This window comes from Carassius auratus, chromosome 32 (genome assembly GCF_003368295.1).
Source record: "Carassius auratus strain Wakin chromosome 32, ASM336829v1, whole genome shotgun sequence".
In the NCBI taxonomy this organism is placed as follows: domain Eukaryota; kingdom Metazoa; phylum Chordata; class Actinopteri; order Cypriniformes; family Cyprinidae; genus Carassius; species Carassius auratus.
The window spans coordinates 34,216,359-34,230,541 of record NC_039274.1 but is presented as its reverse complement, the minus strand read 5'-3'; positions in this window follow the sequence as shown (position 1 = coordinate 34,230,541).

Sequence of the window (14,183 nt, the reverse complement as noted above, 5' to 3'; positions counted from 1 at the left end):
TCCACCAAGGCTGTGCCATAATTCAGATGACACCACAGTGTGCTAATTGGCAAACTGGTGGTATTGATTTAAAAGCTGGACACTCTAAAAACTAGTCTCCTCACATCTGTGACAGGGACACAGGCACAATCAGCAGGGCATTCTGGACCCTGGACTCATCTGACAGGCCGTCCTGATAGTGGCCTATAGGGTATACATCATAACAGAAATATTCCAAAGCTCATTCCTCACAAAGCCTCACCCTTCATTTCATTAGACTCTGTGGGATGTCAAAGCACACAGGAGGTCTTCATTCTACCCCCACAGAAAGAAAGAGAGAGGGAAGCGGAAATGAAAAACACAAGGGGTCTCGCTTGAGCTCCGTTTGCACACAGGTCAAGGCGCCTGTATAAATGTAAAAAACACAAGATATGCATTTCACGTGTTCAACAATACATGAAAGCCACTCATTCATAAAAAGTGCGCTGTATGAGCAACAAAATTAAAGGTCCCATGTCCCAAGGATTTTTTTAAATGAAAATTATATATTTTTAAATTGTATACAAATCTTTAAATGATATTATTTAAGAGTTAATGACTTTGACTGAATCAGATGACTTTGACTGAATCAGATTTTTTTTAGCACTTTATTTGAAAGAGAGGACCATTTAGGTCAAATCAATTCACCAAAATAAACTGGACTTACTGACTTCATAGACAAGAGAAGAACTTTTAGGATGAACGATTCACTAGAATCGGTTTCAGCGATTCAGCACTACATGTCTGAGAGACAAGAATGTGTTTTATTATCTCAAGTCACTCGGCAGAACGTTGCAGGTGCAATAAAATGTGACATTTAAAACAGACAGATGTTTCTGACTTTTTGCTCGCATCTCACCCTCTACAAAGAGTTCGAAAAATGTGGCGCTCAAATTAAAATAAGTCCAACTTCTTAAGTTAAAAAGCATACTGATAACCTTCCTTTTTTATCATTACACTGCCCGCATCTCGTGTTTTTCCACATGAAAAATCTTGTTTTCAAAAAGCCTGTTTTTAAAGGCTGTCAGGCTAGTTTAGATACTGCTCAACAATGATTTACTCTGTAGAACTGAAGACACACCTAATCAATTTCACAGGCATACAAGCATTTGCAGTTATCCTGCATAGCAGAGCCGGACATTCATGAATTGAGTACAGAACGGGTTAATCTACACTGAGAGGCAACACATGAAAAGAAAGCACATGGAACTCATCTGGCTGTCCATGTAGAGATGTTTTTCTGCATGCAAACACATACATGTGAGAGCTGGATTAAAGGTTCACTGAAGTGCTCTGGTGTGTTTGGATGAGCCAGTGGGTTCTCAGGTGATCAATGGCTTCACAGATTCACAAGCAGCTGGTCAGAGAGCATGAGCTTTAATCACCAACATTAATTAGCCTTTCCTTTCATCTTGGCCTCCTGGTCACTGGAACAACACTTTATCTTTTGCACTGTCCTTTTCATCTCTGGTTCTTTCTCTCCTCCAGATCCGCACCTTTTCACTTTTCTTCTTTATTTCTGTTCTTCAATATGTTTTCCCCAGTTCACTTATTAAATCCAGATGCTTTCGTCATGCTTCACTTCAGTCCTCCTGATAAGGGTGTAGACTCAGATATTCCAGTATTCCGGGGTGGTAGTTTTTTTTTTTTTTTTCTATTTTGAAATATTTTGCACACATCTCAGGAAAACCTCCCTATTACTGTCGAGTACAACATCTGGGAATGATTGCTATGGGTCAATGATAACAAAAACACTCATCTCAGACACAGATCCACTTCATGTCGGGATAAAACCGAAGAATTGACTAAAAAATAAGTTGTAACAAAGAATTTATTTCATAAGATATAAGGGCTGGTACAGACGTCACTAGCAGGGAGAGGGGGGAAGCAGATCAGACATTTACTGATTAACTGCACAGCACAAGATCCAGACAGCTACATAAATCTACACCCTTTCTCCTTTCCAACAGCAATCAATTCACTCCAAAGGTAGCTTTTCAATTTAATAAACAGCTTTACCGATGGCAGACCAAAACCTATGAGAATAAAAAATAAAGTGACATAATTCTAAACATGCATGTACACTATATATATGTGTGTGTGTGTGTGTGTGTGTGTATATAAGAATCAAATAAAACATATAAGATTAAGATTAATTAATTAATTTTTTTATTAAAAACAACTTGGAAGAAAAATACTAAATTCTAACAGACCTAAAACTTTCTCATTTTATTTCCTGCTTTTATAACACTGACTAGAAGCATAACCGCATAAATGGAAAAGTTTACTTATTTACATCTGGGTGCAGATGAATGCCAGGAAAGCTGTTTCATTAATTGCAGAAATCATATTCACTACTAAAGTAATCTCACTGAAAGCCTGACCTGTGAGAAAAATCAACACGTACAACATTACTACACTTGCTTTCTGACTATATGCACACGTCATCCTGCAGTTTGGTGACATACAGGATATGTTTCTGTCAAATATCATAATTAATGAGCCTCTATTTCAGTATTTTTGAAGCACATAAAACTCAAGGTCACTTAGAAATCTAACATCCTTCCTTTCTCCATCTTCTCAAAAGCGACCAAAGTTCAAGGACATATTCTTCACTTTCTGATTCGCAATACACTCAAACTACAGTTTCTTATTTCAATCCGTCTTTACTGTACCAGTAAGTCTTTGTACGGGACAGAAAGCAAGAGGTGGCAGAGTGTGTATGAGAAAGAACAGTCTCGTCTCCCATCACACTGATGTAAAGTACTGTGCTCTACACAGCAGGGCAGGCCTAATCAAATTAGCAGGCTCAACTATATTGAGTGTTGCTCTCAAGGCAAACCCAAACAGATCAAAAGACATCACTGCACTCAAATACAGCAATGAGGCACAATGAGCTGGAGTAAAGGAAAGTTTATTTTTATTTATTAATTTTTTTTAACTCATATTTATATGGTGTGATAATATGCTGTGTGTGCATTTAGAAAGTGGTAAAATTCTGCCCTCTGTAGGCCACTATGACAAATACAGCCAGTTCATAGCATCACGTCCATAAAAGCATTACATTCAGTCTTATGCATATTTTGTTGTATTTATATTTTATTGTTTAACATTTATCAAATATTTTACTTTTTTTACTTTTATGTCCCATTTTGATCCACAGTGTAAGGAAAACAGATGAATCAAATGGCTGGAATGACTTGAAAACATATCGGAGAATGTTTTTTAGGATTTCTAGAAATAAATATTTCTTACTAGTTATGTAAATTTATTTTATTTTATTTTTTTAAGGTGTAAAAAGATGGAAAGATGCATTTTAAAGTAAAAATGCACCCAAAAACCATCATGTCATTCTAAACCTACCTGTATGACTTTCTTTTTTCTTTTTTCCCCCCTATGAAACACAAAAGATGACATTTTGAAGAATTTTGTTTCCCATTGAATACAATTGTATTATTTTATTATTGTTATTGTTATTATTTTTCCATAATGAAAGTCAGTGAGAACTGGAACTGTTACCAACATTCTTCAAAATATATTTTTAAGTTCCACAGAAGAAAGAAAGTCATACAGGTTTGGAACAGCATAAGGTCTAAGCAATGACAATTTTCATCTTTTTGGTTGAACTATCCATTAAAGCCATACAACTGCAACCTTCAATCTAAGATAATTTACCATCATGGAGTAATTTATGTAAATAAAAAACAATATGAATCTATTATGCTACTATGTTCCAATGTATTCTTTATACCCTAATTTGACTCTTGCTGTTGTGTTATGTAGAACAATCCTGTGACTCCAAACGTAATCACCACATTGTTTCTGTGTGCATGTATTGGACATTCATTAAACATGCATCCATATTAAGCACAAAAATGAGGAGTGAGGAGATCGAAACCTTAAACTTTCTTCTAAAAGCAAAGCACTAAACTCAGTATAAATCAGACTCTTTCATGGTAGACTCTTTTAATTTAAATGAGCATTAATTAAGTGTTTAATCAAAGCTAAGGATCATAAATCTGGCCGATAATAACTGAAGCGGAAATAAATGCTCCAGCATTTAGTGGTCTGTGACCTTTAATATGACAGCATATTTTTTTTCCACATAATTGCTTTAGCCCATTTAAGGGAACAGTCAATATCTGCTTGACTCTATTAGTAGAGTGATCTCCCTTCGTCTGTTTTATTTTGTATTCCTTTTCTCAGATCTCCTCTTACACCTCTTTCTGTGTCTAACTGACTCCCCTTCTCTTTCCCTCTCTCTCTCAGACACACAGAAGCACACAATGACAAGCTCTGGCAGGAGACCACAGGACAGCAGCCAGTTTATTTACTGACTGAAGTAGATCCAGCTCAGCTCAGCCTCTTTAAAAGGCTTCCATTAGACCCCATCACTTCCTTTAAACTCCTCCAGAGCATTCTGTCCAGAAGGAACCTCAGACAATCCCTTCCCTTATTTAATGGAATTTGGCCGAGGAGGCATAAAGGCAATGCAGGGAGCATCCTGCCACAGGTAGAGGACAGAAATAGCAGCTCTGATCCTAATGGGGCACAGCAGAGGGGAATGGACCATGATGAATCAAGCCTGAGGGTGCAGGGCTATGCTGGGTACAAAACACACAGCTCCAGACAAAGAAAAAACACTGTTTGCTCATGAACACTCAAACCAACAGAGCACAGACTGTATGAACACCTCACTTATAACTTAACTGCGCTCTTTCCACATTTCTAAGTGCAAAATGATTCATATTGATGTACAGTACAGTGCAAAAGTCTTAGGCCACTAGTATATTCACCAATAAAAAAATGGTCTTAAGTCTATATCAGTTATATGTCAGTTTATTATTTTTGCAATTAATTGTAATAATATTTTTGTTTGCACAAGGAGATCTCAGGATCATCCAGTCTGTCTGAATAACATGAAGAAACAGAACAAACTGACACAGACTCAATCCAGAAGAACTCTTCAAGAAACCTACCTGAAAAACAATGCACAAGTGCACCTAGTTAATCAAAGTTAATTAATAATATTTATTTAAGGCATTGTTTTTGACGGCATCCTCACTTTTAGAATTTTTTACACAAGTGCCTAAAACTGGATTCAGTCTGTCTCAGTTTGTTCTGTTTCTTCATGTTATTTCAGACAGACTGATCTCGGTGTGGAGAACTGGCTGCTGTCAGACTCCTTGTGCAAAACATTACTATCTTATTACTATTAATAGCCAAAAGAATGTTTGGAAATGTAAACTGATATTTCCTAGTAACACACTACAGCAAAACATAGAAATAACTGACTTAAAACCATTTTTTGTTGGTGAAAATACTAGTGGCCTAAGACTTTTGCACAGTACTGTATATAAAACCAGTGGAGGCTCATTGGGGAGACACAGCTTCCCAAAAATGTAGAGGTGAAAATCAGTTCATTCAGACTTTTAAGAAGGCATGAATGTTTGCTTCAAGTGATAGGCCAGGTAAGTGAAGTTATATTATCTTGCTGGTATGTGTGTCGTTTTCTTTACGTGTTATGATTAAAAGCAACCAAAAAGCCGTTTTGAAGTGGTTAAGCAAATAATAATAATAATCGGCAGGGATCCCCAGCCCAATACAATACATCTCACATTCATTCACCTGCATAGATGCTGTTTTGAAATCTCAGAACAGCCCTGTCATCCTCTCCTGAGGTCAGACATCACCCACACCAGTGGAGGTGTAAAAAGGAATGAATTTGTTAAGGTAAGTGAAGCAGAACGCTTATTTTTGTTATTTGTCGGTCTCCTGTAAAAAGACAAGCAGCCTCCCAGCCCAAGCTGCTCAACATGGCTTTTGGCCTCTTACTGTAGAACATTACTGTAGTCTTTCTCAAAATGAAACAGCTCAGTTTAATTCAGGGAGCAAGCAGAGCTGATATGAATACACATGTACGCCTAAAGACATCCCCATCTTCAGTTCAAAGAAAGATCTGATCTTGTATAAATAGTGTGTCTGCTCACTCTCCCTCACTCACTTTCCCATGTCTTACGTATATCACTTTATCAACACCCACCCCGCTCAGTTTCTCGTTCTCGTATGCACTCTCATTAAATAAAGAATTTCCCAGGAAGCATTCTTCTTCTCCCCCCTCTGCCATTGGCCAGTTGTTTCCATAGCAACAGACCAAAGACTTGAATCCTCCGGCTCACACAGAATCAGTGGTGGCAGGCGCTTTTCAGGGCGACTGAACCTGTTGGTGTTTGATGTTGCAATGGTGCAGCAAATGCAAGTGAAACCAAACCAATGGGCGCACATTACCATAATAAATCCTAAACGCTGTGTGCATAACGCAATATAATGATATAATACATCATTCTGATATATGAAACACCAGGGTGGGAATAACAAAGTGGTCCCCGCTGCTCAAAGCATCCGGCAAACAGCTAAACGTGCTTTGTCTATATTAATAAGCTAAGCAGCATTTACTTTGAAAACATGCTGCCACATAAAAATAATCATAATAATGCAAATTGCTGATCTGGAGAATCTATAATGACAGAATTCAATACACAAGTATGAACGTATCGAGCATGACACAGGTACACACCTAATCCACTCACAGAGACAGCTCATCGTAAATCAAAATTCAATCAATTGCTTCGGAGCCTTGATTTCTCTCCCCTGACCTTCCGCATGTCCATGTAAAATGTATGATGGTTTGAAGTAATGGAACATCCTCAGGCATGTTTCTAAGATTCATTTTAAACACTCAAATCCCAATAAATGATCACCAGCTCCCAGGGCCACGTTATCCGATGGGCAACATGGGCTGCAGCCCAGGGCCCCCACGGGTCAATTATCTTTGCATTTTATTATTTAGGGTTTACCGACCGTTCCATATCATACAGAATAATCCTGTATTTAAGGCATCAATTTGTCCTGTATTTGCAGGCATACGCCAAATGACCACCTATACAAATAACAAATAAATGATTATTTTTCCAAAGCAATAGTTTGAATAGCCGCTCAAGGAAAGCTTTTAAGGACCAAGCGGAATCCTCTGCCGCCAGTCGCTCCCCGCTTCACTCGTCTTTTGATTTCTGTGAATGAGTTTGGTTAAATGCAAAGCTGTGATTATTGATCGTAAGCACAACATCCAGCTAGAAAACATACTATCTACCTTTTCCTATTTCCAATAGTTGGACCGAGGCTACGGAATCATCTTCCTTTATCTGTGAAAGCTTGAAGTTTAAAACTAAACTGAAATCTTATTTTCTTATTGGCTTTTTAAACTTGGTATGTTTAAATTTCTTTTGAGGTTGCTGATGTTATTCTTTTTTTTACTGGTTTTTATTGTATTTGTACAGCTGTATGGTCAACTGCTGTTGTGTTCATCAGTGCTTGATACAAAGACCCGAGGGAAGATGTCTTTCACTATTGTAAGTTAATGTTGTTAATAGAGAAACAAAATTATACATTTTTAAAATGTCTATTACTTCTAGCGCATTATAAGAATTGCTGGAAGAAGCCCTTTTAGTGGTGAGTGATATTTAATTTTATTTGCTGGCTGTTGTTGATTTGTAATATTATTACTCAATAATACTGTTTAATTTATGTACATCATTTTTGGCTTCTTATGGGATTACGAAGTGCGCACTGAGTTTGTTTTTTATTTCATGAGTATATTGTGCACATCTTTATACAGTGTTTGATTGCATTTTTGATTATGATTGGCATGTAACAGAAGGGGGTCCCCAAAGCTGCGTTCGCCCAGGACCCTGCAAAGGCTTAATGCGGCACTGCCAGCTCCACATGCCTAAAGAAATTGCCTTATTTTATAAGGAAACAAAGGTTTTTAATAATAGCATGTAGCAAGCTACATCTCAAAAGAACAGCGTGTTCTACACAGCAAGAGTTCATTTAATATCCAGTCTTGTTATTACCTGGCATAAACAACAGTATTTGAGCTAAAAGGGGTCTAAGCTTAAATATAGTTTTAGACTCCAAAAGGCAGCGTGTCTCGGATCCATCTGTATATCCAAGTCTCTTGTGCAGCCAAGTATATGTTTGTGTTAAGTAGCATTTAAGGTTGGTCTGGTGCCAGGCAGGGCTGTGGGGTCGGTGATAGAGGGGGAGGGTGATATCTGGCAGAACAACAGCTCACAATGATTGTGTTCCTCCCAGACAGCAACATCTCATCAGACACAGTGATAATCACCATTTGTCCATTGGTAGCATATGGCTAGCAAATGTGCATTAGCAGCTAATCTGGTGTGCTGGATGATGTTGTTTGTTTTCTTGCTTATTTACCTGTTGTGCTTATTGCATTACAGCCAATCCAATGCAAGGCATCTGTGAGTAAGAGATTTTGTTCTATTCTTATTGATTTTCGGTGCCGAAAAGGAAATTGGACACAGTTATTGAGGAATTAAATATACTCTGCCCACAGATACTGAATGATTGGTTAATATGCAGCGAGGTCCTAATTCAATGCTTAGGATCTTTCACAACCAAATCAGCCATCAGATTAAATCAAGCACATTGGATGAAGACTGACCATTGTGAGATTTCAAAATATCCAGAACAGATTTGTATTTGCTGAAATATGACTTGGCAGCTGCTGACAGAGAGGAAAAAGAGAAAAAAAGTCAAATATATTGGTAAAATATATATATATTATATATATATATAATTTGTAGCCTGAATAAGTAAGTCACTTAGGATAGAAGCATCTGCTAAATGCATAAATGTAACAATTTTTCCAGTTATACTTCTATTTTTTGTTTTACAAAAACAAATAATTTTTTAACAAAGTTAAATTAACCATACATATTTTGAGGAACACACGGTTTCATTGGTAAGTCACATGACATTAGCAACATGAGGAATGTAGTACGTCCGGATTATTCATACTGCACAGAACATAGATTTTTAATGGTAACTTAGTAATTGCTTATTCATGAGAAATACATACTCAGAGAAAATGTGATTTTGGATGCAGCCAATAACTTGTTTTGTTCCTGAATAAATCGGTGAGTGAATAATTCACTTATAAAACGAGTCTCCTGTCGCCACATACTGGTGAAAAGATTGAACCTCCAGACTCACTCAAGCAGAGTGATAAAAACAGTGAATGTAAATGTGTGTAAACATTACTTAGTACATAATTGCAAACTTCATACCAGTTAGCATGAGAAAAAAAATAGCTGATAACATTTTACAAAAGCCAGTGGAGAGCAGGTCAACGACTCTCATGCAGCAGTGGGCATCCCAAACTGTTGTCTTCCTCGGTCACAGTCGTTTGCTCTAAATTATTGATCCATGTTCTTTTGTCACACATAATTTAGAAGCTATTTGCATTTAAAGACAGATGAAGAAGTCGGCGTTTTACTTTGAATTATTAATCATGGCCTCTGTTTAAAAGTCCAGAAATCTGGATCTCTCCTTAGAGAGCATTTTTCTTCCCTATTAAAGCTGCTTTAATGGAACCAAAACTAGTGTATAATGATAGCAGCCATTTTTTTAAATGTAAACTTTTGCACATAGCTTCCATCAAATGTGTAGTCAAAACATCTAGTGCATCCTTGACAATGTCTTTTGAAGTGATACATGACTGATGCCACAGTTAGGCTCTGTGAGTTAGCGAGTTAGTTCTCTCTCACACACGTTCACTGGCAGTCCATTTCTTTCCCACACACATAATCTGTCTAGGCTTCTCACATGCTTTTTCATCTTCTTCAACTCTCTGATGACCATTTGTAGTTTTATTACCCTTACCCATCACTGTCAAATTTACCAATTTAAAGCTCACTTGCTAAAAGAAAAAAAGAAAAAGTATTAAGAAAAGGGGTAAAAAAAAAATTCGTACTGACCCCAAACTTTTCAAAGGTAGTGTACAAAAAAGATATGATTCATGAAGCAATTTGTGCTAATGGTGTAAAAAAAAAAAAAAAAAAAAAAAAAAAAACTGCTTCATAAGCCATTTAACTGATTTGTGTTCACGCCTGGAAAATAAAAAATCCTATTTCTTCAGAAATCCTATTTCGTTCCACACATTCATTCTCAGCATGTGACCATATGCTGCATAATGTATCAGATGATTCAGTATAATAATAACACAGCTTCATCTTTCAGTGATTGATCTTTATCAGCCAAATAAACACTCCCAGCTAGGCACGTGTGCCGTATACCCCATTCCATCATTAGCTTTATGATTGGTCATCTGTAGCTGTTCACTTGAACAGAGCTGGATTAGAGGCCAGACAGGCTTTAAATGTCCCTGGCCATCAGCCCCATCTACATCCTTCACATCAATAATGAATTAACTTATGTGAACTGCAACGAGACCATTTCTAAATTTAGCTACTATACAGTCTCCTCACGTACAGGCTACCATCAGGCTGCCACTGTAGGGTTGCCCCTCTCTCAAAATACTCATACACGTGTACAAAAACACACACAGCCACATATGGACACACTCTCTTTTGGTCGATGGTGCAATTACATGTCAACAGGGAAAAAATCACTCCAACAAGGGTGGTGGCAGTTTCAGAAGCTCGGGGAGGAGAGGTTAATTACTCCACAAATGGCTAAAGCAAAATGACTAAAGACTACATCAAGCACCTAGGCACCTAAGAGAATAGAGAGAGTGGCCATCTGTATAAAAGCAATCATATGTAGGTATTGGTACACCCTATTTAGGGGGGCTGCAATCACCCGTCTTTAATCTTAGACCCATAAATATCTTAAAAATCTATGGTTTGTGTGATCTCTTTTCATCTGTACTAAAGCAGTAGCTACAGTAAGCCATCTGAGGATATTTCGCTCTGAATCTTCTCTAGTTCTAAACATTTTTGAAGTTCATTATATGAAGTATTATCTTCAGGCATAGGCTGCTGCACCACACACAGCTGTCAAAAATATCTCTTATCTGAACGCTCTCCGTTCCAGTGAAATCACAAAATGAAATGCATCCAAATTCACAGTTACTGATATACTGCTTCCTTTCAATTTATGAATTGACATTTCAAATGAATTGATCATGCTCCATAGGAAGTTAAATGGGAAAATTAGAAATCAAATTGGAATGAAAGAAAGTGGAATTTACTTTAGCATTTTTTGTTCTTTATACTGTAGACACTTCTTTAGTTTCAAAATGGAAAAAAAATTAAATCAACAATTGTGACTTTTTATTCTTGCAATTCTGATTTTATCTTTCACAATTCTGACTTCCTCCTCACAGTTCTGAGAATCAAGGCCCGTTCACACCCGAGACGATAACTATAAAGATAACGATAAAGATATAGTTCTAAAAATTGTTCTCAATATTAAAAAATAGCAGAGTCTACAACTCCACACCACAACTATAACAATAAAAACAAAGAGAAACGATATCATTGGAATCACTTTAAAAGCTATTTTTTTCCAGGTGATGAATGACAAAATATTGACAGCCAATCAGAATCCATCCTTCTGTAACGAGCTTGAGAGTTTAAAGTGGTAGACAAGTGTGCGCTTAGAATAAACGAACGATATCGTTCGCTGTTGTGAACTCTAATATCGTTATCTTTAGTTATCTATCCATCCATTCATCTATCAATCTAGACATCTATCTACACATCTATCTTTCTTTCAATATATTGCCAAGCCAACATATCAAGTTGCAAAATATGTTCATGATTATTAATTTATTTCAGTAATTTTTAATTGTACTTCAACATTCAGATTTGAAAAGCAAATCTGCATCCTGTTTGCTCCCTCAATTCAAAGTCTATTCAAAATCAGAGGCCGAGAAGACACTCTCAATGAAATTCTGAATGGAAAATCCTGCCTGGTGCAGTGTTTACATTGGCGTGTAAGGGTCTATATCTCTGTTGTAAGATGAAAAATTATTTTCAGTCAAATATGATTTTAAACTAACATCTGTGTCACAGCTCTCTTAAAACACTATATTGCAGTGGATTAGTGACATATTAGCATGACGTTGGATTTCCGAAAACTGGTGCTATTGCTGCAAGAGAGACCTCCCCTTCCCCCACACGGCTGTCTTTTGTGAGTGCACATGAGATGACCAGGGCCAGGCAAGCGGCTTTCAGCTCACCACTGAATCACAGGGATATCATGGTTTTTAGGGCTTGAATCAAGCCGCTTACCCGTTTAATTTGTGAGATTTGTGTCTAATTTCTCACTAAAATAAACCACTCAGCTCTGACATATGGAATATGAAGTTTTCACTGTATGAAACCCCACTGCATTAAACAATTGTCTCATGCTCTGGGTCACATATACGACCGTTTTACTGGCAGCTAATGGTGTAGGATCTCGCACATCCACATGCACATGCACATGCAAATGCAGCATGTTCACAAACACATACGCACAGACATATGCCTCTGGTGTTTAATGGCACCACTCCTCCACATCTCTGACGTCAGCGAGTTTTGCACATGCTCACGTGACTCACACTTTTGCTTTGCACATCACATGATCTGATATCATCTGGCAGTGGGGAATATGAATGGGGACATGCCACCTACTGTGCTGCTGTCTGTCAGCCTGCGCTTCGGGGCTAAAGCATGTAAAAGAAAACCTGTCCAATGCATTTTTCTCAGCTGCCTAATGATATTTAAACAGCCTAATGTTACGCTCTGGTAAGTCTTGATGTCTGTAAACCCCAAAAGAATAATGATAATGTCTCTGCTAGTAAAGGAAGCACAAAAATCGACATCTAAATACATTTGATGTTATTTACAATGCAGGGGTACAAATGAACTCCACTTCACTGAAGTGTTTATTGTCTTGGATCAATAAAAAGGTCTTAAGGTAAATGAACACGATGATGATCTAATTCTGAATAAAAACTGTTAACTGTTCATGGGTTTTGATGAAACGCAGACCTGATGAGATCAGTATGTTTATGTCCAGAAGCCATGCTCTATTTAATTTGGACATGTAGCTGTAAATTATGTTATGCTTTGAGTAAAAAATAGCTTGTTTTGATACAAGTGAACATCTCAAATTAAATAAAAAATTAGACCCTTGTGTTAAGCAAATCTCATGAGAGAAGAAGAAGAAACCCATTTACATCCATATTTAACAGCACCTTGGCATACGGAAACAGTGAGTACTCTGACAATGCAGTCATAATAAAACAGTTATATTCAAGTTAAGATTGATTTTTTTAAGATAACTTTTTTGCCCAAACATTTTTTGCCCAAAAATAAATGTTCTGTCGTTATTTACTCAACCCAGTGTTATTTTAGATCATATTACTTTCTATTTTCCGCATACAAAAGGAGGAATAGATTAAAAAAGGCCAGTGAACTGAGGCATTTTTATATGACTCCTTTTCAAACTTTAAAAAGGATGTAAAACAAACATAAAAGTCTTTCAATCACTATACATTCCAAGTTTTCTTAAGTCACATTACAGCTTTGTGTGAGGAACATTATTCACTAAATCCTAAACTGAACATTCTCTCTTTAGCATGCTTATGAAAGTTCATGAGAGAAGTAGCATTGTCTGGTGTGTAAAAAAAAATCATTGTCAAATCTTTAAAATGAATCAATTGATCCAGTGCACAGGTCAAATTAATATTGTTTTAAATATAAAAAAGAATATTACTGTCACCCAATGCTTATGTATAACTTCAGAAGACTTAAAGATAGTGCTCAAGCTTGATACTTTTATGACAATTTTACATAAGTTTAAAGTCCTCAGTCCTCAGAAAAGCAAGTAAATAAGGTTTGGAACAATATATAAGTGAGTAATTTAATGCAAAATTTTGGATGAACTATTACTTTTCTGGGACACTTTGCCACAGTTTAAAGGATGTGTAGCATTACGTCAAGTGACATATAGCCAAGTATGGTGTCCCATTCTCTGAATTTTTGCTCTGCATTTAACCCATCCAAGTGACAACCCACACACACACACAGCCGGAGCAGTGGCAGCCAGTTTTACTGCAGCACCCAGGGAGCAGTTGGGGGTTCAGTGCCTTGCTCAAGGGTCTCACCTCAGTTTTAGTATTGAGGGTGGGAGAGAGCGCTGTACATTCACTCCCCCCACCTACAATCCCTGCCGGTACCAATACTTAAAACTGTGGGTTACATGTCCGACTATCAAACCATTAGGCCACGACTGCATCACAGTATCAGGATTACATACACACAAGGAAATCAAAAAAGAAAGAAAAA